Here is a 23,465-nt window from a genome sequence, read left to right as displayed (position 1 = left end):
CTTTTCTCCACTCCCTTGTTTAATGCTCAAGAAGTTTGCCGGTATCTGTATTTAACTAAATCATTAATTAAATTACTTTTGAATTTGTACCATAACGACCAAGTTAGATATCTTGCCTGACAAATTGATCGTAGATTAACGTGGAGGTACCACACCAAATATAAAAAGCAGGAGCTACCGTTTAAGTACAACAGCCCTTACTCGATGCTGGGAAGAAACTCAAGAATTTCTTTTGATCAATAAACGCCTTACATATAAAGTCATCCTAATGCTCATTTACACATATGGCCTCCAACTGTGAAGCAGCGCAGGTGATACTAACATAAATATACTCCAGTGGAAACAGAACAAGACCTTAAGAGCAATTCCACAAGTACCATGGTTTATGTACCATCGACGACAAAGTTCACGAGCACCTTGAAATGAGGACAATCAAAGAGGAAATCCTGAGACTGGCACCTAAATACAAAGAGCGGTTAATCTGCCACCCGATCGCCATAGAACAGTATGTGAGACGACTAAAACGTCACCCTACTCTAGAGCTAGAAGACTGGCTCTAGGTATAGATGAGTAGATGTTTCCAATGGGAAGCCACTCCACTCCATAGATTAAATAACCCACGCAAATAGCCTTAGGGCTGATTGCAAATACGCGTAGTAAAAAAAATCTTTTGAATTATCTATTAGATTAACGATCATTGGTCTTTGCTTGAATCAAGGCTGCAGAGAATATAAAAAACGTATAAATGAAAAAGATGAATATATGTCTACTCTCTGCTCGTTGGATTACACAGATTATTAAATTAAAATGCATGATAAAAAGTGTATGGCGTAGGTGCGAAGACATGCAACCACAATCACTTGACGATAAAATAATTATTATAATTTAGTTTAATATAATATTTTTTTAGTTTAATATAATAATATTTCGAATAAACGTCTTGAACGCAAGTTGTTCGGCAATAATTGTAAAGAGAACACAGTCTCTCTCTTAAAGAAATCTATTATTAAACTCGAAATTTTCTGCAAAAATCTAGTAGTATTGTGTATAAAATTGACCAGCGCTTAGAAGTATTTCAGGTTTGTAATGGTCACATCTTTCGTATTATTAAGTTAACGAAAATTTTCTCGATGGATTTCGAATATATTTATATTTATAACATCAATCTACAAAAAGTTACGTACCTTGTTGTGCCATGACCGCCTGAATTAATGATGGGTAAAACCTAGAGTAAACAGTGTTGGTAGAAGGAAAAATCATTATTGCGTTAGGAAGTGGACGGGTATGGTAACTGCAGAAGATTTGATTGCTTGGCACAGACACCAAACAGAAGTTGGAGAAACAAAAATTAAAAGGCTAGTTATTGTAGCTTTTCTTAATTGTCAATCTCTCAGGGCCCCTGCCCAAGAGGCCGCATGCTAAATTTTTTATATTTTTATTTCATTGTTTGTTCTTTCATCGAAAAGCTAGCCAATAGATGACGAATGCATTGAGATATTATGTTCTATGGATGAATGCAATATGCACTGGGCCAGCGGGACTACAAACCCTTTTCTCTCGCCTAAGAGAGGTGTTATTATTGTGGCATTACAACGACAGTACAACGAGTAATTGAGTACGCTGAACACCTGTAAGGTTATTAAAATTAAACTGAGAACAACGTTAGGATTTTTACTTATAGGGCCCCATCAGAATAAATTGCCACGGGCCTCAGATGGTATAGTTACGTCACTAATCTGAAGCCCAGACCTAAAAAGGTTGTAGCGCTACTGATTTAACATTCGCTCGAAGAGTGGCGCAAAGTGTCTTGCCAGTTGTTTTTACCCGCTCTACGCCCTTGACTTGCAAACTGGTAGTAAATGTAAATTTACAATTAATTTAATTTCTTTTCTGACGTTCATAAGTGTACTTGTTTACCTTTACAAATAAAGTTATTTTGAGTTTGAGTTTGATTTATGTTTATTTTTATTTATCTTTAAAACAAAAAATTAAAGTTAAAGAAAAGAAGAAAGATTCTTAACCCTTCTTTCTCCTCTTCAGTTGAGATTTGAGATTTTTTGACAATTATTAGCGTACCTATCAATTACTACCAATATTTTATTAATTTTATCATGTAAATTATAGAACGGATAAGCTTTATAGAATGTGTATTACATTATTGCATAAACATCGCAATTAAAAAACCATTAATATTTTGATCCTATTTTATGCCATCTTAATAATTTAGCTAACAAACGTAGTAACAAAAGAGCCGGGGCAAAGTCAAATAAAGGGGACCCGTCTATAAAACTATCATTCAATTTCAAAACACTTCCAAATTAAAGTACATATTTCCTTTGACGTGGTTATATCAAAATGTTTTAAATACATTGCGTGTTTAGCTAAGCGGCACCTGTAACGTAAGCACAAGCTTGACAACCGTTTTGTTATGTATGCCATGTCTGTTTTTTGACAGGTAGACTCTGCGGTTTTTTAAACTATTAATATAATTTCCCACACAAATTCTAATCGCACCGAAGTTTGTTTGTATATATCGCGCCTATAGATCGCTGTTCAAATAAATATATTAGTCGGTAATATAACTAAAATTATAAAAACCTTGAAAATAGCCAGTGAGGTTTCGAACAACTACAATCTTTCATATCTTCAATCCACGGCTGTTCACCCATGTACTTTTCTATCTATGTATCTGTCTTAAATGGGCACATTAACTACGGTAAAGAAAAACCTCGAGAAGAAACCGTGGACCGACAAAAATCTACGGCATGCGTCAGGCAATATTAAGACAAACACATATGATCACGAGACAGACATAGAAATCTGAGCCCAAAACCTAGGGTTGAAGCTCACCTGTTTCTTATTAACAAAACAAAAAACGTAATACAAGCGTTAACAAAGCGGCAATGTACTATAATAGCTATTTTGTTTCGATTGTGATAGTATTATTAATATTTATATCTGTGGGAGCACCTACTGCCACTTGTTATTGACGTGACTTGGCTTCATTGTTTAAATTGAAAAGCATTTTGTCTATAATGTTTGAAGTATGTTTTACACTGTTGTAAAAAGGTTGTAGCGCCACTGATATATTTATTTACGAATTATAATCATATATGCATACACCGCGTTGTATTCAAAAAATTGTTACGCCACTATCAAACTATTTAATCACCTTACTAGAAGGTAGATTACTGCCGTGTAGTGCTTTCAAGGGGAATTTGATTACATTTTTAATGGCACCTTGCCTTTATAAAGGGTTTTTAGACCATAAGTTTTGACAAAAATTTTGATAACTTAACTGTACTCTTAATACTATGATGATTAATCGATCTAAATGTACAAATCTAAATGTTATTTACAAATAAACGATATATTAAGTAGAAAATTGTAAGTTACCCAATTGAAACAGATTTCTAGCAGATATAGAAAAAGTCCTCATAATATCCCATTTAAAGTCGACATTACACTGCATAGCGCTGCAATGTTTTAAAACGATACAATTGCGTCATGAATAAATTCATGAGGACGGATTCAAATGCATGTATTTCATAGTGTCAAACAATGCGAGAGGTATTTAGAAACGTTTGATAATGTTAGGAATTCTGGATGAAATTCTGGTGTACAATATCTGCTCACACCGCTTATTATATAAATTCAAATGGCGATTAACATTTAAATGTATATACGTTTTATATAAAATTAAACAGAATATTACGCGCAACCTTTGTATTTGATTGTTATTGGTAAAGATGAAAGTTATTAGTTACACAATGCCTGCTGTAACATTGATGTGAACTACCTGCACTTTTGTACAAAAAATTTGTATTATTATTTTTATTTTTTTACTTTAGCAAATCAATTTTATAGTACAGACTAGTACAGAGTACTAGTACAGTAGAGTTACATCTCTATATAAAAATTTCCGTGTCACAATGTTCGTTCTCATACTCCTCCGATCCGATTCTTATGAATTTTTTAATGCATATTCAGTAAGTCTGAGAATTAGCTACAATATAGATAATATTTAAAACCCCTAAGTGATAAGGGCTTTTAGGCACAATTGTTTGTTTTTATAATTTTATGATACAAAAATACATACAATTAAGAACTTATAACTTGAACTCTGAGGTTTATATAGACATCACAGAAAAACCGAAAAGAAATCATTCCGGAAAACTGAAGTCTCATAGCATATGTTGATAGCATAGCAAAATGTTGCATGTTGGTATGTACTAAAAAGGTAGGCTATGTAAAATCAAAGTAAGGAGAAACGAAGTTCGCGGGAGCAGCTAGTAGTTTATAAATTTAAAGTTTTGGTAACACGATGTATACAACTATCTACCTTAAATTTAAATAAGTGAGTGATTAAATAAGTAATTCATTGGAAATTAAGTATCTTTGAAGCGGAGCTAGTTTTTTTTAAATAAAGCTTAATTTAAAATACTTTCTATCTCGAGAACGTCAGGTACTTCACATCCAACGTAAAAGCTTGGTTCCCCGTTTTATTTTATTTAATGGTCTATGTCTTCTAGATGGTTGAATGTCGCACTCATAAACAAAGTCTTCGACATACATTATGGTGTAATTTCTTTATAAACACAATGGTAACCATGGTAACAAATGCCATACTAACTTTAACTCATTTTGGTATGACACATTGCATTGGAAGCAAAAACAACTTTCTCTATCCATAGAATAACTACTGAAAGAGACAGGGCATTTACGACCATTCGTTACCTTCAAAACCGTTAGAACGCAATATTATCTAGATGTGGATGTCAGCAAGATTAATAAACAAGATAAACAGATGAACATAGGATATTACGTGACAACGTAAATACGTTTTATTTCCTCTCCCGTCTCATGACTCACAATATTTTTTCTATCGTAAAACTATCTGCAGTCTCCGAAGACAGATTTCATCGGCTACAAGCTTACCCATTATAAGGTTAGGGTTGCCATTTTAATGACATGACCAGTTATTCGCTAATATATTATAAAATCTTTCTGGGGCAACTTGAAAAATGTGTCGATTTTTTATTAAATTAACTGTACAGATCTGGACAGCTATTCAACTCCTTGACACCGCGGGCCTAGTGAGAATACTGAAAATACTACTACACTAGTTCAAATGGTATTGTCCTTAACAGTGAGTGAGTGAAAAAATAGAACTCCAGACTAGATAGAGTTAGTAAGTAGTGTTATTGGACACTTAAGTTAAAAAACCCTATTAGTAAATTAGATTAGACTTAAATAAAATATTAGTCTTAAGTTAGGCTAGATCGTAATATGCTGTTAGTAAAGACATTGTATGTATTTAAAAAATATAAAAAACATGCAGAATGCTATGTTGATTTTTTAAAATATCCAAAATCCATTGTGGAAAGTCCTAATACTTAATTGTACAGAATATCTTAGACCTAAAACTCAACGACGTACACACAGTAGCCTAGATTGACCTTGACCTGCCTCCGTTAGAATAAATTATCAATGAAAAATATATTTGCGTCTATTCTACTACTCTTAGTACTGATTAACTAAATAACATGACTAACAGACGTCAAATCAACTCTTTAGTGACAACCCTAAACCGAATTGACTCCATCAAATGATCGATGTCGTAACCCTGACATGAGACATGTTTATCTGAGCCTATACAACCTCCACATGTATACACTTGACAAGACTAATATATTGGGTAATGGCTTATTTTGTTACTAGCTTCCGCCCGCAGCTTTGCTAGATGCAAAGCATATCGTATAGAACTTGAAACAAGCTGAAGCAATCAAAGTGAAATTCAGTCACACAGGTATTAGATTTATCCATGTCACGTTTTTTAATCTTTCCCTCAGAGTTTAATATTGACTTTAACTTTAACTCCAGTAATGGACATACTTTATTGATATACCTCATATATGTGTATTTATGTTGCTGTACTTAGCGCTAAGTGTAGTTTGTTAATCTTCCCCTCAGAGTTTAATATTGACTGCAGTATGTCAAATACATTATTGATATACCTCATACATGTGTATTTATGTTGCTGTACTTAGCGCTAAGTGTAGTTTGTTAATCTTCCCCTCAGATTTAAATATTAACGATAACTTTGACTCCAGTTCGGCCTACTACTCCGAATGTTAACATAATATGTTCTTCTAACACACACACACTTTAAAATCTTGTAAATAGGTTTACAATACCGCTACAAGTGTGGAAACTTGTATATTATAAAAAAAAGTCTCTCTTTGTGAGATTACAAAAATGTCGATGATTTTATACAATTCAATTATGTTTCTAGCGCCTGAACAATTAACTAAAATATATTAAATCAGAATAACAGTCATACAAGTTAATAAAACACTTTTTATATGGATTGAAGCAATGTATTATTATTAAAAACTTATAATTATTTACATAATTTTAATTTTTTTCACACGTTTCGCGTGCTTTTCAGCGTGCGTGGTCACGGTCAGTCATACAAGTTTTTTTTTTACGTAATAGGAGGCAAACAGCCAAAGGGCTCATCTGATGTTAAGTCATACACACAGCCAGAGGGCTCGCGAGTGCCTAGCCGGCCTTTTAAGAATTCGTACGCTCCTAGAACCCTAAGTTAAATTGGTTCGTAAATACTTCAGTGGGCAGCTGGTTCTACAAAGTGGTGGTACGCGCCAGAAACTGCCTTAGAAAACGCTCAGTTGTGGAACGACGGACGTCGAGATGATACAGATGGTATTTTGTATTCTGCCTAGACATCCGATAATGAAACTCAGTTACAGGTATTAGTCCGAACAAATCCTTTGAACACTCTCCTTGGTAAATGCGGTAGAAGATACAAGTTAGCCATAGGCGCAGGAACAGCGAAGAAAATGATAGTTGTTGTTTCAATATACATAAGCGAATAAATAAGAAAGCGTGAAAAAGCTTATTCATCTAAGCAAGATCACATAATAGAATAACATAATAACATGTCTATATTAAATAATGTCTAAAATAACACCTGCGTCTCACAAGGGTAAGGAAAACGTCAATCCATGGAATTTACCCAAAATGTTCCTGGCAGGTTCTTTATTGAAGCCTGTTCTGTTAATATTTAATGAAAGACTTTGCATCTTGTCTTAATACGGGAGGGAATTTGACGTATCACATCTTGAAAGGTAAATTATGTAACGGTTTTAGGAAATTGGGCTATATGAGTCAACGATTTTAACTTTTTTATTATGACATAATTTCTTAGCTTAAGGCTGTTTAAAGGAAGACGTGATAGGAGAAGGAAGAAACCATGACTGGATATTCTTGGGGAGTGGAAGGATCACCACAATAAAAAGATACTGATCTTAGTAGTTTCTAGAAAATATCTCATAATACAACCTTTGGCATACGCTTCAATCAATTTCAATATCTGATGTAATTTTTTGACCTTGCCTTAAAACCTTGTTTTTCCTCGAATAAAATGGTAACTATGGTAACCGCCATCTAATACACGTTTAAGCATAAGGTCAATTATTTCCACCACCTCACCACTGTCTGTACAACTTCAACTGAAATTGTATTCTATTTTCAAATTCGAATATCTTATGAGATTGGGTTAGGTTAAACGTATGAACATATTTTGTTGGCCGCCACGCAAACCTATATTAGGAATTTGGAATTGTTTTTCAATTTCGCAGTTATAGATTGTATTGTCAAATATAAAAATATTTCATATATTGTGGGCAAAGGCCTTCCATCAGAGGAAGCAACTCGGAATCATAAGATATTTATATTTCAAGTTATTTAATTAGATTTAACTTTTAAATTACTTTTTCTCAACAAAATTTAATTATTACTCCTTTTGTCTTGTGCATTTTGCCCTAATATGTACACCAACTTTATTTTGTTTAAACGATCATGAAGTGCTAAATTAATTTTACAGTCAAAATCTATTATAACGACATCGAACTACTCATATTTGGTCGTAAAAACCGATAGTAGTAACAGCCGATGACGTTGTTGTTAAGTACCTAATACTTTTGCCCGTCGAGACCTATAACCAGTCAATTCAACCGGCATGATGTTTTAAACGATGTCGTCGTAAACGGTTTTGACTGTATTTCAACCGGACGTACTAAATTAGATTCCCGGCTAAATAAGAAATGTTTGTAACATTGACTACACTTTATATTTATTTCAGGGTGGCATAATCTATAGATAATAAAACCCACAGCAAGACCGTCACAACAATACTTAAAAATGTATATGCATTGTTATGTGTAAAGTCCAATTAAATATAAAATCGGAATTCATACAAAAACCGTCTTTAACCTTGTATAATTAAAGACTTAAATCCTAACCTGCTCTGACCGATATCCTAATAAAAATTCATACACTACTTATCCTTGACGTTCACAATGTAAAGACCTAGACTTAATTTTAGGAATTCAACAATACCTGAGCACAAACAAGGGACCTTGGCACGAATCTGGGATCACTTTTGTTGAGCTCTGCGCAGTCTTGAATAAGAGAAGACAGTGTTGTCTTTATTTTGTGACACAAGCATCCGGGATAATGTAAGGCGGGTAATGCGCGAGACAAATAATTTTGGAAGAATTATAAAGAAATATGTTTTCAGGAACAAAGCCTAGAAATAAGTTTGAACCGCGTTTAATAATCCCAATTTTATGTATTAGGTTGAATTCGAAATTCGAACATTCAAACTGTTCCAAGTCATGACAATAAATTTGTGTAAATTTTTATACTTCCAAATTGAGACCACAGTAACTAAAGAAAGAATGAAGGAAACCTTTATTAAACAACTAACAACTTAAGATATTTAATTTGGTTTCAGCCCTATGCGCAACTACATTTTTTGTGTAAATGAAATTATCATTGATCACGCAAGAAAAAATGCAGCATGTTTGCGCTCTTATTAACAGTCGTACGTTTTTCCTTATAATTATATAATATAGAGCTGTATACCTACTACATTTATATTAGTTTTTTGAAGTGAAACTTCTTTAGGCGCATGAGCGTAATTTTTTTCGGAAACGTCACGAAGATCTGCAGCGTTTTTGTCGAAGAAAAGGCAAAATATACGCTATAGGTTTATGTATTCGTTGAGTAGTTACATATTAGAACTTTAGATGGTAATTCTGTCGCATAACGTCTTATGTAGTTAACGCAGATTTTTTATTTATTGATTTTATCATTAGCACATATTCAGTGTGTAAACAGTGTAAATATAGATTTACAAATACATGTGATCATATACTGGTACTTGATTATCTATTGGGGCTTCTACTGTGTGCGCATCTCATCGCGCGCAACATTAATAGTTTAATCGGTGACGAAAATCGTAAAGAATCAATCACAACCTGATAATATTAAAACTGGACTGTATATAAAAGTTGTCAAACGCAAGCGTACAACAAACCTAAATAAATGACAATCGTTGACAAACTATTCAACGTCTAACAATGTATTCAAAAACACAAAAATCTTTCTCTATTTTTAATAACAACACCAAGTTGTTGTGTTGATGTACTTACCTCAATTTTGGTTTATAAATGCGACGTCAATTGCAAATATAAATTCTAATTTTATTCTTAATTTTAAAATTAGCATGTTTCTAAAATTATTCTAATTTAAAAAAAAATACAGAATTCTAATATATAAGAAGCAAACGAGCCTACGGGAAAAACGATAGTTATCTCAGCCCATGGACAGCCATTCTTAGTGGATGCGTGGCAGACCCTTAAGGGAGGAGTATACTTTTACTTCAAACAATTGGAGGTCGTATTTCTCAGGGAAGGATTTTTTTATAGGATATGAATTTTTATAAACACATCCTTGTATTTAAATAATAAAATTCAATTTTAAACCAATCATTTTTATTGTTTTGCTTTATTGTACCAGTCAGACTAAAAATCCTTTTTATATACTTATTTACTTACCTGTAAGTACATTGTTTGCTTAGTTTTTTCTTTTATTTACGTTATTTAAAATAAATTGCATAATAATTATAAACTTACTGAAAAACTCGTATATTTTTAATATAATAATTAATTTCGATATTGACAAATGTACCAGGACATTATAAAATAGAGATGATCGTTCGCATTTCTAATATCGATAATCTTGATCGACTGAGTGATTGGAAAGGTCTACGTAAGATCCTTATAATAAAAGGTTCATTCGAAGTCAAGCGTCAATAGACTTAGGATTTAGGCAGTCTAAATCAAGGCAAGAAGTCCATTAGCCCGCTCTATACAGGCCTCTGATGCCTAATAGTAAACAAAGTGTAGTTATCAAATAGATACTTCTTGGGGGAATTTATTTTACCAAAAGCTTTTTATAAGTTGCCCAACAGTTTCAACAGCTCTGTGGCATAAATATGACATGTGACCCCCATACCACTGAGCTAATCTTATGAGTTCGAAGGTCGTCCTTGTTGTTGTGAAGGTGGTACCTTCAGATTTATTCTGGTGGCAATTGTTTTATTTTATAAAAATGTGCAACAATTATGATTACAGGTTCCTTGCTGTAAGTGTTTTATTGTTAGTGGACCCTGACATAAGGGCCAAAGATAAAAAAATCACAAATTAATTGAAATTCAAACAAAAAGTATTCAACAACAACTCGCGGCGACGCGAACGCGCAAGCCAGCAAATATTCTGAAATATATTGGTTTATGTCAGATAAATTAGAATTTTTTTAACGCATTTAATTCTAAAAAAGTATATTTCCTTTTAAGTACTGCCACAATAAATAAATAAATAAAAATTAATCGAAAAATATGTTGCTATGCGAAACTCGACGGCTTGACCTCTTCGAGTATTTCCATTCCTAGAACCCGGAAGGTTTTTTAAGAATTACACCTTGAAACCAGTTTCATAAAAAACTTTACTAAGATGAACAGCTATTATAATTTTAAAAACAGCGTAAAGGGATATATGTTATCTCTGTATCCAGATACTCTGCCACCGTCTAACTTTCAAAGCAGTTCTGAGCGGTATATTGAGTTATGACACTTGATTTTACTTGATAGTTAATGTTTAGTTTAGTTTGGCCAATATATTCTAGAGTGGTTTATGTGCTGCCGGCTTTACACTAACTTGTCTAACTTAATTACCACCAATACCGACTCCTACGTCAATAAATAATTTTACGACTATTTTTGAAAACGTTAAGTTCTTTTTGAATTCATTTCCAACACACAAATATACAGTATTTACAATATTCATAACCTAACCGTTACCACAAATTTAAAAAGTTTGTGGTAACTTATATCGCTAATTAACGTTAAATTACTTATAATCTATATAAAAGTTGGTATATATATATATATATATAATTAATTCGTACGTTTTAATTTTGGTTTGTTTTCTATTTATGTATCTCCGTGTTATTATTCACATTATTTTATTTTACCCTACGTAAGGTTAGGGAATAATAAATATTTGTGTTAATTAAATAAATATCAATTTTATATCTTAAGTCATAATTTCCTCTTGTCAAAGATGTCGAACTTCATATGAATAAATGTTTTGACAATCTAGATTATAGTTTGATTGATGTTCGGGTATAAGTATTTGAGTGTTACATGTTTTTAATATTATAGCCTATGTTACTCAGATAGCTTTTTAAAGTACTTTTGCAGTTTATATTTTTAATATACAACAGGGGGAACACGAGCAGGAGGCTAACGAAACCGCCGCCCATGGACACAGTCAATTCCAAAGGGCTCGCGAGTGCGTTGCCGGCATTTTAAAAATAATAATACAATTGAATTTTTTTATTATTAAACCATATTTATATGGCTTAAATTAAAAATCTAATTCGTGCTGGTCTTATATTCATCATTATTACTCTATAAACCGTAAATTTTAATTGATAATTAATCAAATTTCTTATAAATCACATATTTCTCAAACGGCTTAGCACCGTTTAAGTTGGAAGCTTCACTGGTTTATTAGATTAAGAACAACATTATAATGCAGAGTAATGAAATTCAGACTCTTCTTTAATCTGAATAAGTTTATTTTACTATTCCATTCACTTACACCACTGGCTCTACGACCCAATAAGTGTATTTATTGGCCTGAAATGAAAAATGCCATTTCGTCCCAATTGCACGTCCTCCAGTTTATCCAGCGGTGCCTAGGCTGACTGGACCCCGATAACTAGGCCCGCTCAAGTAAAATTTTGTCACGGCCCGGTATTGGCCCATTGACTTAAAAGCGTCTACGTACAACCTTAAAATCAGTGGCGATATACAATTGTGGTGAGAATGAAATCGGCTCACAGTTCGAATCGACAATAGTATAATAAAATTAGTAGAGTACAATTTGCCTACATACAAGGCCATTTAGGGAACTCCCCGCCACTTCCTCGATATTGCCTCTGATTTTAGGACTGTGTGTAGACGCTTCAAGGTGCCTAATATACAACAATTAAACATGAATTTATACGTTAATTAGTATGCAAAGTAAAATCTTCAATTCAAATTCCAACGATATAAAGACATTTTTATGTATATGTTTAATTTCTATGTAAAAGTTTTGATGTTTCTATATAAAAGTAGTCTTCGTTCACTAATGAACGTAGCTGACTCAACCCAACACTTATCAATAGAGCGATAGGTAACGATTTACAAACACATAAATTATTTACACACAAACGGGAAACTTATTGTCAACATCGTTAGGCATCTTGTTATTTAAAATTTTAAATATACCACTTGAAACTTAAAATTCAGCCAATTTATAATAAGGGTTCAGTTGAAATCATGTTTAAACGACAGCAATTAAAGATTGTTAAAATACAACATTGCGAGCCTTCTGGCAATGTCTATGTCCATGGCGGTGTCTTCAAATCAAATAAGCCTCCTGTCCACACTCTTTTAAAAAAAACTAAAGAAAATAGTTATCAATTGTTTAAACAACGCAGTTGTCCGGTGTCTAATGATTCAAATTTGATCCCCTTGACTGCTTCCAAATAACCTAAAATATTTTTTTATACTTCGCTACAGTAATACAAAAGTACAGTATAGTTTAAAAAATTAAGGAGGCCGACTATATCCCTTCCACGAAACCACTGTGCAAAAAACACTCTTCAATTGGATAAGGTGAGCGTAGGAAATGCAAAACTACATACTTAGAATGGAACGAATCAAAGCAATTAAAATATATGTGAAAGGGACAATAAAAAAGGATATATGAAAATAAAAGAGCCCATAAGTATTCATAATTCTTAATAAATAAATTTAATACATAGTATTGTCTTTGGTTAACATAGCTTTTACACATTGAAAGAAAACAATTTGTTTACCGGATTAAAGCTATTTGTTTTAATTATTATAAACTTATAATTATTTGCATATTTTTTTATTTATTTAAATTTAATTTAAATTTGCTATTTAATAAATTTGGTATAATTTTTAAAGATCTTTTTAAAGATAGCTCTTTGGTAAATATTTGCATTGAGTATATAGTGTTATATGGTGGCCTCATAAGGCCTCTACTAGGCAGCTTTAAGAGCAAGCATTATTTGTATAAATGTATAATTTTAAACGTAACTACAAGGCGACACAGTAGACATATCGTTTATCTTTATCTGTATATAGACAAAACTAACGGTATTTTATTTGTTTTAATTTAATTATTCATTTCATCACGCCTTTTTCCTGAAGGGGTAGGCAGAGACGACGGATCTTCACTTGCTGCTTCAAGTGACAGGACATTTACTTCTATCGCTTTATCAAATTTAATGACAATCACCATGCATTACTGTTAACTTGCCTCTAGTACCTCCTGGATTTGTTCCAGATAAGAACAACAAACTTTAACCAACCTGATTTCGCCAACCACGGTTGTGAACTGCTTTCCATTAATCCGTTCGACATGGCCAAACCACCTGAGCATTCTCTTGCGTAACCTTCTCACTGCATCCTCTTTAATATTACACCATATATGCTTTTTAACGCATTCTTAACGGTCATGTAGAATTATAATTCTTCATAATCTTTACTAAAAGTCTAGCTTCCACCGCCCGCATGGATTTTGTTTCAAATAGTTTGGTGACAACTGCAACAATCGCTATATTAGTCAATTTATATGCCACTATGACATATACTATAAACCTTTTCCAGGAATCTTACTATCTACTGTAGGAAACTTTACAAAAATCGGTTAGATTCCATTTTAACAATTTTAGCTAAGACGGATCCAACCGGGATCAGTGTCTCAGTCATCTGTTTATACGCCTACGTATCGACTAACTTTGACATAACTGTGTCCAAAATCTAGTAGGTACTGGATCCTAAAACTACGAACTCTTGAATAAACATTTGTCCAAAATGCAGTCCCCTCGTAATAGAAAATCCCAGACTCGTACCAATTATAAGTAAACACCAATTAAGTAACGTTTATGCCATCAAAGGGTCTTTTGTAAAAACAAAAAACTGCTCGTTTGTGAGAAATTGAACAATGGACGGCGTATTTGGTAACTCATTTGAAATTTTCCCTTTATTAGAATGTTTTATACGAGTAAATAATCCTTAGACTTCGTTCATTATCGTTTAAAGTCAACTTAGATCCAAACGGAATCTAATGATGACGGAGTTCCTTCATACATTATTTAAAAAATTTATACTATTATTGTATTTTTACAGACGCTCTCACGAGCACATTGCTGTGTTGTGGGTGAACAGATTTTCCCAAAGTACAAGAAAATATTAAATTCGTACTTAAAAATATGTAGTAAAAAAACTAAATATACAGCGAATTTTGATAAATTGGTGAATATAATGTGTGAATACACATGTTGCGTGAATGATCACATGAAGATCATGACCTCCGCAAACTGTCACAAATTGGGCATAGGTCATAGGTTGGTAATACCTCCACCCATGTCAAAAGGCATTCGGCAGTCGGCCTTTTAAGAATTGGTACGCAATATTGAGTTGCATCAAATTTGTTTAAATTTAGTAAATACATATAATATTATAATAGTAAAGTAAGGCTATTTAACTTTGCATCAACGAATAAAACGAGATACTGAAATATTTTTTTTTTTCATAAATGTTTATGTTTATTATATAGAGATCGAACTAAAGACTATCAATATATGAGCCCGTAAGGTAATAAGGCCAATTGGTGGACTGGAAATCATCTTTATGAGAAAATGTAGGATCTACCTTTTATTACGGTATTAATATAATAAATAGTCTAAGCAATTGTCGTTACTAAATTATTCCAAATGTAATAAAACTGTGTCCGCTAAAGAATTACAACGTTGTCCCGGTTTTATTCTTTCAGCCATATTGGCTCGGAATGAAATTTTTCAAACGTCACATCGGGTTTGATAAATACCAGGAACTCCATTAGGGATGGCAAAAATATTTAAAACTTTTTGTTACTTTAACTTTTTGGTTTGTTGTAACTATCATGGTCCATTGTTGTTAGCGTCTTGTTTGTTGTTGTTCTTGTTATTGTCTTCCGTTCTACGCCCTTGATTTGAGAACTGGTAGTAAATGTAAAATTAGAAGCATTTAATGTGTATTTCTTTTTTATTGACGTTCATAAGTGTACATTGTATTACCTTTGTGAATAAATGATTTTTGACTTTGACTTTGACTGTCATGTAATTCTTTCAGGGGGAAGGTGATTAAATTGTTAAAGGCGAGGTGCCTTAATAGTGTGGGAGAGTATTTATGTTAATTAATATGACATTTGCATACCAATTTTATATGGCTGTTTATACCTTTTTTTATTATTAATCAATCTGAATGTACCATTTTCTTTGCAAATAAACGATTTATTTATTTATAAACTATTATAGTAAAAGTAAGAGTTGAGTTATTTCTTTCTTGAATTTATTGATTTATGTACATGTTTTTTACTTTTTATTCTCTCTATCTCTATACACTCTTACTTTTAACAGTTGGATTTCGTATCTATCAGGAAAGACCCATCACCGAGATTCGATTCCACTCCTAGCTAGTTCGCAAAGCAAAGTGTCTTGTGAAGCGGACTTTGGAAGACTTACAGCTATCAAGGTGATGCTGATGATTTTGAATTGACAACAAACAAACTTGTACATATGATGATAAAATGTTTTAAATTATAACTTACAATTTAACACAACTAACTTTAAAAACTTTAAATTGTTTTTTAACTGTTGGTTGGCAACCCTAACTGTCGGACCCGACGCCACAAATTACATCATATTTTCACGTTTTTTTAATTGCTGGATCTTTGCTGTTTAATTGATTGTGGGACTAATGCCTGGTTTTATTAGTCGTGTTATACAAATGTATAATACTTACACCGACCTTTCCAATAAATTAATGTTTCATTCGTTTGAATATTCGGTCCTTTGTTGTCGGCTAATGATGTAATTACATTGTTCAAACTTGTCGTATAATTATTGTTTAAAGTAACTAAAATATATGTGATGAACCAAAAGATGTGGCAGTACCTAGGCTTTTTTATAGAATAGGGGTCAACTGGCATGAGGCTCACCTGATGTTAAGTAAGGCCCATGGGCACTCTCACTGCCAGGGGTATCGCGAGTGCGTTGTCGGCCTTTTGAATTAAGTACGCTCTTTTCTTAAAGGACCCTAAGTGAAATTGGTTCGGAAATACTGCAATGGATAGCTGGTTCAACAAAGTGGTGGTGCGCGGAAAAAACTCAGTTGTAGAACGACGGACGTCTAGATGATACGGGTTAAATTTCGTACTCTGCATCCAAATTAAAATATTATGATACACATGTCCAAGTCCATATCTAGTCTCAGATACATTCCCTCATTATTCGCTTATAGTTAATTAGGTGATTAGCCATTGTACCTGTTCATTATTACGTGTAAGGCGAGTGCCTCATTCATTCCTACTATTAGAATAAATGTCTATTTTTTTCTTTCGATCTTTCAAGTCGTCAATAATAAACACCACTGGTTTTCCTATCAAATATATAATAAAAACGTTGAAAACAAAAGCCCCGATTCGATCCAAACCATAAAATGCCTTCAGTTATTCAAACTATAAAGATTCAAAACTAATTTCAGATCGAAAGAGTAAGTTCTCTTTTATTCTTTAGTTTTACGATGTACCTTATGGAGACAATCAAATTCTGAGAATACCGACATCAAGGAATGTTGGACTATTTACGTCGTAAAGGAAGGGAAAAACTCAAACGAAGCTTTACTTGACGCCGACTTCGCTCCTGATATCGGTTGTAAGCGGCAGCGGGACTTATATTTCAGAGTTCGATTTTTAAATTGTACAGATAGACTTTCATAAAACCTAACGGGAGATCGAGTAAACAAAACGAAATACTAAACCGTGCGTTTGTTTGTGATTGTAGGAAGCGACGTCAAATCGTTACGTATTATGTTATATGTCACGTGTTGGACTAATGATACTGTTGACCAATCTTAGTCCAAGCCAACGCACTATCGCGTCGTTTCGTCTTTACTATATTTTAACAAAAAAAATACATCCTTTTTAGGCCTGGGACTCAGATTTCTCTATGGGTTTCACGATAATTTGTTAATCTAATAGGCAAGTAGGTGATCAGTCTTCTGTTCCTGACGCACCCCGTCGAATTTTTGGCTCTAAGGCAAGCCGGTTTCCTCATTATGATTTCCTTCACCGTTCGAGTGCATGTTAAATGCGCACATAAAAAGAAAGACCATTAGTGCACAGCCGGGGATCGAACCAACGACCTCAGGGACGAGAGTCGCACCATGCCATGAAGCCACTAGGCCAACACAGCTCATATTTTAATTAATGTCCTAATATGTTAATTTCTCGGTAAATTTCTTAATATGATAAGTATTGTCCATTAGAGTTTAAAGGCACTTTATTTAAAAAAAAACATCATCAAACACTATAATAACACACTACTGTAAAGATTATTGACACTTTCGGTTTTCTTTCGATTTCTGTCACAATAAAGCTTTTATAAATAACGTTAGCTATGTACACCTTTACGCTTTAGCGCTTTGTACGATTGGACTGGAATATTTTCAGCCCCATGAAAAGTTTAAAAAAATCAGTGTCGCGACAATCCTTGGTATTAAAATTCTGTACTTTTTTCTAATATGCAATTAGGTGATCAGCCTTCTATGATGAATTTAGGTCAAAGGCATCTCCTCTCGATGTTGTCTTTCAGTGTACAAGCAATTTTTATTATAATTATTTTCATACAAAGAAAAAATCCATTGGGCCATGATTTGAATCCACATGCAACAACCTTCTATTTAAAATGTTACCATGCAGAAAAATTATTCTGTATAAATTTCCATTTACGAAAATATTGAAAAAGATAAGTCACATGGAATAATGTTAGGTTCATGTGAAATTAGCGTTTTGTCGATTTGCTCATTCAATTCGTGACGTACCTCACCTTCCCAGTTTGTTTCAAATGGATTAATACAGTTTTATCGCCAAAACTGCAGCCTGCAGCTAACTTAGACGTAGGTTTCGTTGGATCGGCGTCCACCATAGTCTTCAATTCTTTGTTATCAACTTTGGTCTGGTCTGCAGGTCGAAATTTTTAGAACGAAAACGTTGGAACCAAAAATTCAGTTTTCTTTTGCGACACCGACGCCATCATTATTTTTTTAAACCACTTTTGGTACCACTGTGGAATTGGTTCTCGTTAATAACGCGATACTTCATGTTTTCCATTTCATAAATAGTGACGCAAAGAAAAAAAATCAAACAGTAAAATGATATGAACACGAGCTAATACTGTATAAAATTGAATTTGAAATTCCTAATCAAACAAGGAGATATTTGAGGTTAAAGTCATAAAACGCAACCCATTTATAGCATATAAAACGTCTATTTCATATGTAAAGACCTAATATTTTTCTGTATTATGTAGGTACTAGACACTTTATCTAATAGGTATTTAAGTCATGTCAAAACTCCTATAACTTACACGCAATCATTAGAAAAATCTCATGGACTTAAACTATGGTACGTTTCTTGGCATTTCCGAAGCACTTTGCCCCGGAAGGGACGAGTTTTTTTAATGTCTTCGGGGAACTGCTCAGTTGATTCTATGGTACTATTCATCGTTTTTAATTTTTGCCCTCATTTCACGAGAACTATATTAATAAGAAAATATTTTCTCGCAGTATATAGTACTACTAACATACATATTATGATTCATACACAACTGGTATGTCCTGACCTTAAATATTCAGTTCGTTTTTAATATTTAGGTTATATATATAGCATATGTTTCTTAGTTATAATGCAGCATTATTTTGGTGAAAGAATTCAAAACACTCTTTAGATATTCTGTTTATTTGTTACCATGATACAAAAGTTCAATCCTCTTTACAATATTAGAATAGTCATAATTCCCAGACCAATTACTTGCGATACATTTCACATTAGTTTCTTTTATAATGATTTAATAGCCAAGTAATTTTGCTACTTAAAATATTTGGCTTCTCCAAGCTTAACATTACTATATAGACAACCTAAATGTTACTTTATATACAAAAACAAATCTAGACCAACAACCTAACACTCATATAAAATATAAATTGTTTTGTATTGTATTGGAAAGAAGACTTTAACAAAGAAATGTATAAAGACAGCGAATAAAATATAAACTAGAATTTTATATTTAAATAAAAATCTCCAAGCGATATACTTTTCTTCATAACGTAACTGATTTCTAACTTAGAGTTCAGTTATCTTTGAACCGTTTCGCTAATGCCGGTGTTATCGTTAAAAACTTCTAAAAGGTAGAAAATCTAGGTTCTCATAGTGGAGCTATGAGAATTCATATTCAGTAACCATTATAAGGATGACAGACTAGTCAAAGAATGGACTACTCTTGTTAACATTAGATTTTTCCCTTTATAAGTATGTTTGTCGTTTTTATCCATTGCTATTTTTAAGCTTAACCCACTTATTTTTAGAAAAAAAAACAAAATGCTAATTGTCGTCTTCGACCCTATCTTGGAATTGAATATAAACTTAATAGCATTATGCCGACGTTTTAAGAAACAAACACCTATCACACCATCATACACAACGCAAGCCTACAAATAAGCTACGCAAAAACGTATTTTCTTCGCCAAACGCTTTTTGTCCTTCCCCCTAGGGTCTCCCCCTTAATCTTTGACAACTTTAAAACAAAATGTTTACTAATGATTCAAAATTTTATACATTCCATAACAATCTAAAATAACATCTTCGCATCCTACCCGAGGCTGAAACTAAAATGTCCAACAATACTTTAATTATAAATTTAAGTGTTATATGTAGTAATTCAAGACTACATGCAGTCGAACCAGAACACTAATGCCGCCGAAAAATATTATTACGTGCACGAATGAGTAAAAAATCAGCAAATCCCATTTTTCATTGCCCAACAACAGTAACCAGAAACTTGGGGCCAATTAAAAGTTTTTAACAATTAACTGGTGGCAATGACGTTTTGTTCATACAAACTACGCGCACTGCGAAGCTATAACTTTTAAACGATTTTAGACGTTTGACTAACGAATGTCATATACATATGCGATACCTAAACAACATTATTACGTTAGTATTTCAAAGACATTCAAGGTAAGAAATAATAATTAATGCGAATGAAATAAAAAATAAATTAGAGGTGCTACAACGTTTTTAGGTCTGGGTCTCAGAGTTCTGTGTTTGTTTTACAGGTCAAGCAGGTGTTCAGCCTCTTGTCTGCTGTCACACGCCGTGGATTTTTTGGGTATAAGGCCAACCGGTTTCCTCACGATGTTTTCCTTCATCGTTGTTAAATGCGCATATAGAAATAAAGTCCATTGGTGCACAGGCAGGGCTCCTGAGGGAACCTGCGACCTCACGGATCAGAGTTGCACATTCAGGCCAACACTGCTCTGACAGTGCGAATACTGATAATTAAATGCGTACGCATAACGACGCTACGTGAACGTAATAATAATAATAAAGCCTTTTTTATTTCCATACCAAATATTTTTAGAAGTGTTGTTAGTTTATACTTATAGCTAAATATTAGTCTGTGGATCCCTCTTGGGTGAAGGCCTCCTCCAACCCTTTCGACATGTAATCTTTATCGATAGTATTTTGCTGTTATTTCTATCAAGTGATCAACCCACCTTCTATTTGGTCTACTTACACTTATTTTCGCCCACCCTTCCATTGTGTTGTCTATAGTACAAATAACACAGATTTTAAAATATTGCATTCAATATATTTCCAAGTAACATTTTGACATACAGCACGCAGCTGGACTGAGTTATTAGATTATTGTTATATGTTACATAATGTACGATACATTCTGTAACATTTAACAATAATTTTGGTTTCTTTCAGGTTGCTTTTAAGATAAAAAAAGGTCTATATTATACAAGGTATCGTTTAAACATATACTGCGATATCATTCCTGTGTATAAAATCATGCAAATGATATACTCTAGCGAATAGTTCGTAGAGTCCTTAAAATTAGGTATTCATATCAGGACACACGTATAAAATAAATTACCCACCTAGTATTTGATCCCGTTTAAATTCACCACTAGTCGGGAAGGCCGGGATTGCCCGGGATTACCCCAAATCCCAGAATGTCACCGCTAGGTGGCTTATCCCGAGGAATTTTCGCGTTAAAAATATTGTAACATTTTTATTCGCGTGTCAAAATTAGAGGATAGAGTTTCAAAGAGAATAATTGGATATTTGAAATTTGTGAACTAGACGGGACTTCGTTTGCCTAGATAATAATGTTCCTTCAATATTGAATCTGAAACCTTTTCAACTGAATTAATCGCAATTTTCAAGTGAATTAGTTTGATGTATCACGTTCTAGCGGTGAGCCTATTAATTCATTAGCATATAGGTTTTATTTATTTTAAAATCTGTGCCTATAAGATATGTATCCGCCAGAAGAGGTGACGAGCCGTTTATAGAATCAACAGCATCGCAAAGTAGACTTAAACGCCCTGAAGATTATCTGTTAGGTTTTAGGCAGATAACTCATATCGATTCAGAAAAATAACCATTATAAATCACATAAGACACATTTAAATACAGAATCATGAATAATGAGCACCTAAAATAGACTCAGAAATGTACCTGCCATGTTTTATTTGCGGCTTAGATCTATTTATTAAAAATGTATATATAAATGTATTATAAAAAGCTAGTATTAAATTATAGAAAAACTTTAGTTTTAAAATCCAAATGGTATTGAATGAACCATTGATTCCATTCGTTTGTGACAAAACTTTATTTTAACGAAAAGTTTCACTGTTTCCCAATTTTTTATTGCATAGGTTTCAATTTTATGAATATATTTGAAAGCTCAAATGGACGAACAATAGCTGTATAATAGATATGTGAGACATTTAATAACCAAATAAAACTAAAATGACGTTAGAGGAAGTGCCAGTTCTGAGTATCAAACTTACCTAATTATCCAAAATTATAGAGGTTTTTACAGATATACAACAATTGTTGAATTCTATATAGCTATTTATTTAAAGTCTTAAAAAAAAATATTATATTCGAAATGGACACCTTCGGCTTTGATACAGGGCCTTTAATTTGTTTTTCCACGAATCTGTGGATTTACGCACTGTTTCGGAGGGAAATTAAAACTGTTTACTCCAAAAATTTTTTTAAGAAACTCAATGTCTCCATGTCGCTTAGAAATCGATCATAGTTTGAAGTCTAAAGGATTGCAGTCTGGGCTAGATGAGGGCCAGACTCCAAATCTTATAAAGTCCGGAACGTTAGTTTCATGTCAGGCTTGGGTAGTTCGTGCCTTGTAATCAGGTGCAGAATCCTGCTGGAAACTCCACGTTATATTTTTAAAAAGTATATTGCTTAGAGGATTCATGACATGATCCAATACTGTATCTTGATACACTTTGGATGCCTCTTTTCACTCCTTTGTCACAAAAGTTGTTGGCATGTCCTGTATATCGACGATAAACACCAAGCTTCAAATCTTGTTTTATAATACGTGACAGAGTGTTAACAAGAATCTTCATTTCTCGCGATAAGAAAGTTTGCTTCTTAATGGGGTTTTGATGAATTCTGGCTTTAACAGCATTAACAGCCTTTGTAGTTCTAACAGCACGCGGCCGCCCTGATCTTTTCTGGTATTCAACAGACAAGGATTGATTCTGAAAACTTAAAATTAAGCCTATCATAACTTTGAACGATGTTGACTGTAAACTGTAAATCCAATACATTTTTGACGTACGGGACGTAGCGCTACGTCTTGTTGCGTTTTCATTAGAATTATTCTTTAAAATCATTTGAAGTCAAGAATAAAGTATTAAATGAGTCTGTTATGAATTCTCGGGTTTTGTGAATTAAAATTATTTCACATCTGTTTTCATTAAACAAAGTAATGTGTTGAAACTTCATAACATTACACAGTGCCTCACCTAATATTCTAGCTAGATAAAAGGAAATAAATATGAAACAATGCAGTGGGACAGCTCG

The 23,465-nt window shown here is 33.1% G+C and overlaps 1 long non-coding RNA gene across 2 annotated transcripts; it reads left to right on the top strand.

The window, feature by feature from the left end:
- Window positions 1-14,312: 14,312 nt before the first annotated feature.
- Window positions 14,313-15,766, top strand: LOC123708735. Of its 2 annotated transcripts, none has more exons than XR_006753649.1 (3): window positions 14,313-14,475; window positions 14,645-14,920; window positions 15,629-15,766. It is a non-coding gene; the product is annotated as an uncharacterized LOC123708735 (long non-coding RNA). The 2 variants fall into 2 exon arrangements; XR_006753648.1 differs by lacking the exon at window positions 15,629-15,766 and adding an exon at window positions 15,075-15,453.
- The last annotated feature ends 7,699 nt before the right edge of the window (window positions 15,767-23,465 follow it).

This window comes from Pieris brassicae, chromosome 4 (genome assembly GCF_905147105.1).
Source record: "Pieris brassicae chromosome 4, ilPieBrab1.1, whole genome shotgun sequence".
Lineage (NCBI taxonomy): Eukaryota > Metazoa > Arthropoda > Insecta > Lepidoptera > Pieridae > Pieris > Pieris brassicae.
The sequence above is the reverse complement of the archived record's forward strand: the minus strand, read 5'-3'. Positions and strand labels throughout refer to the sequence as shown.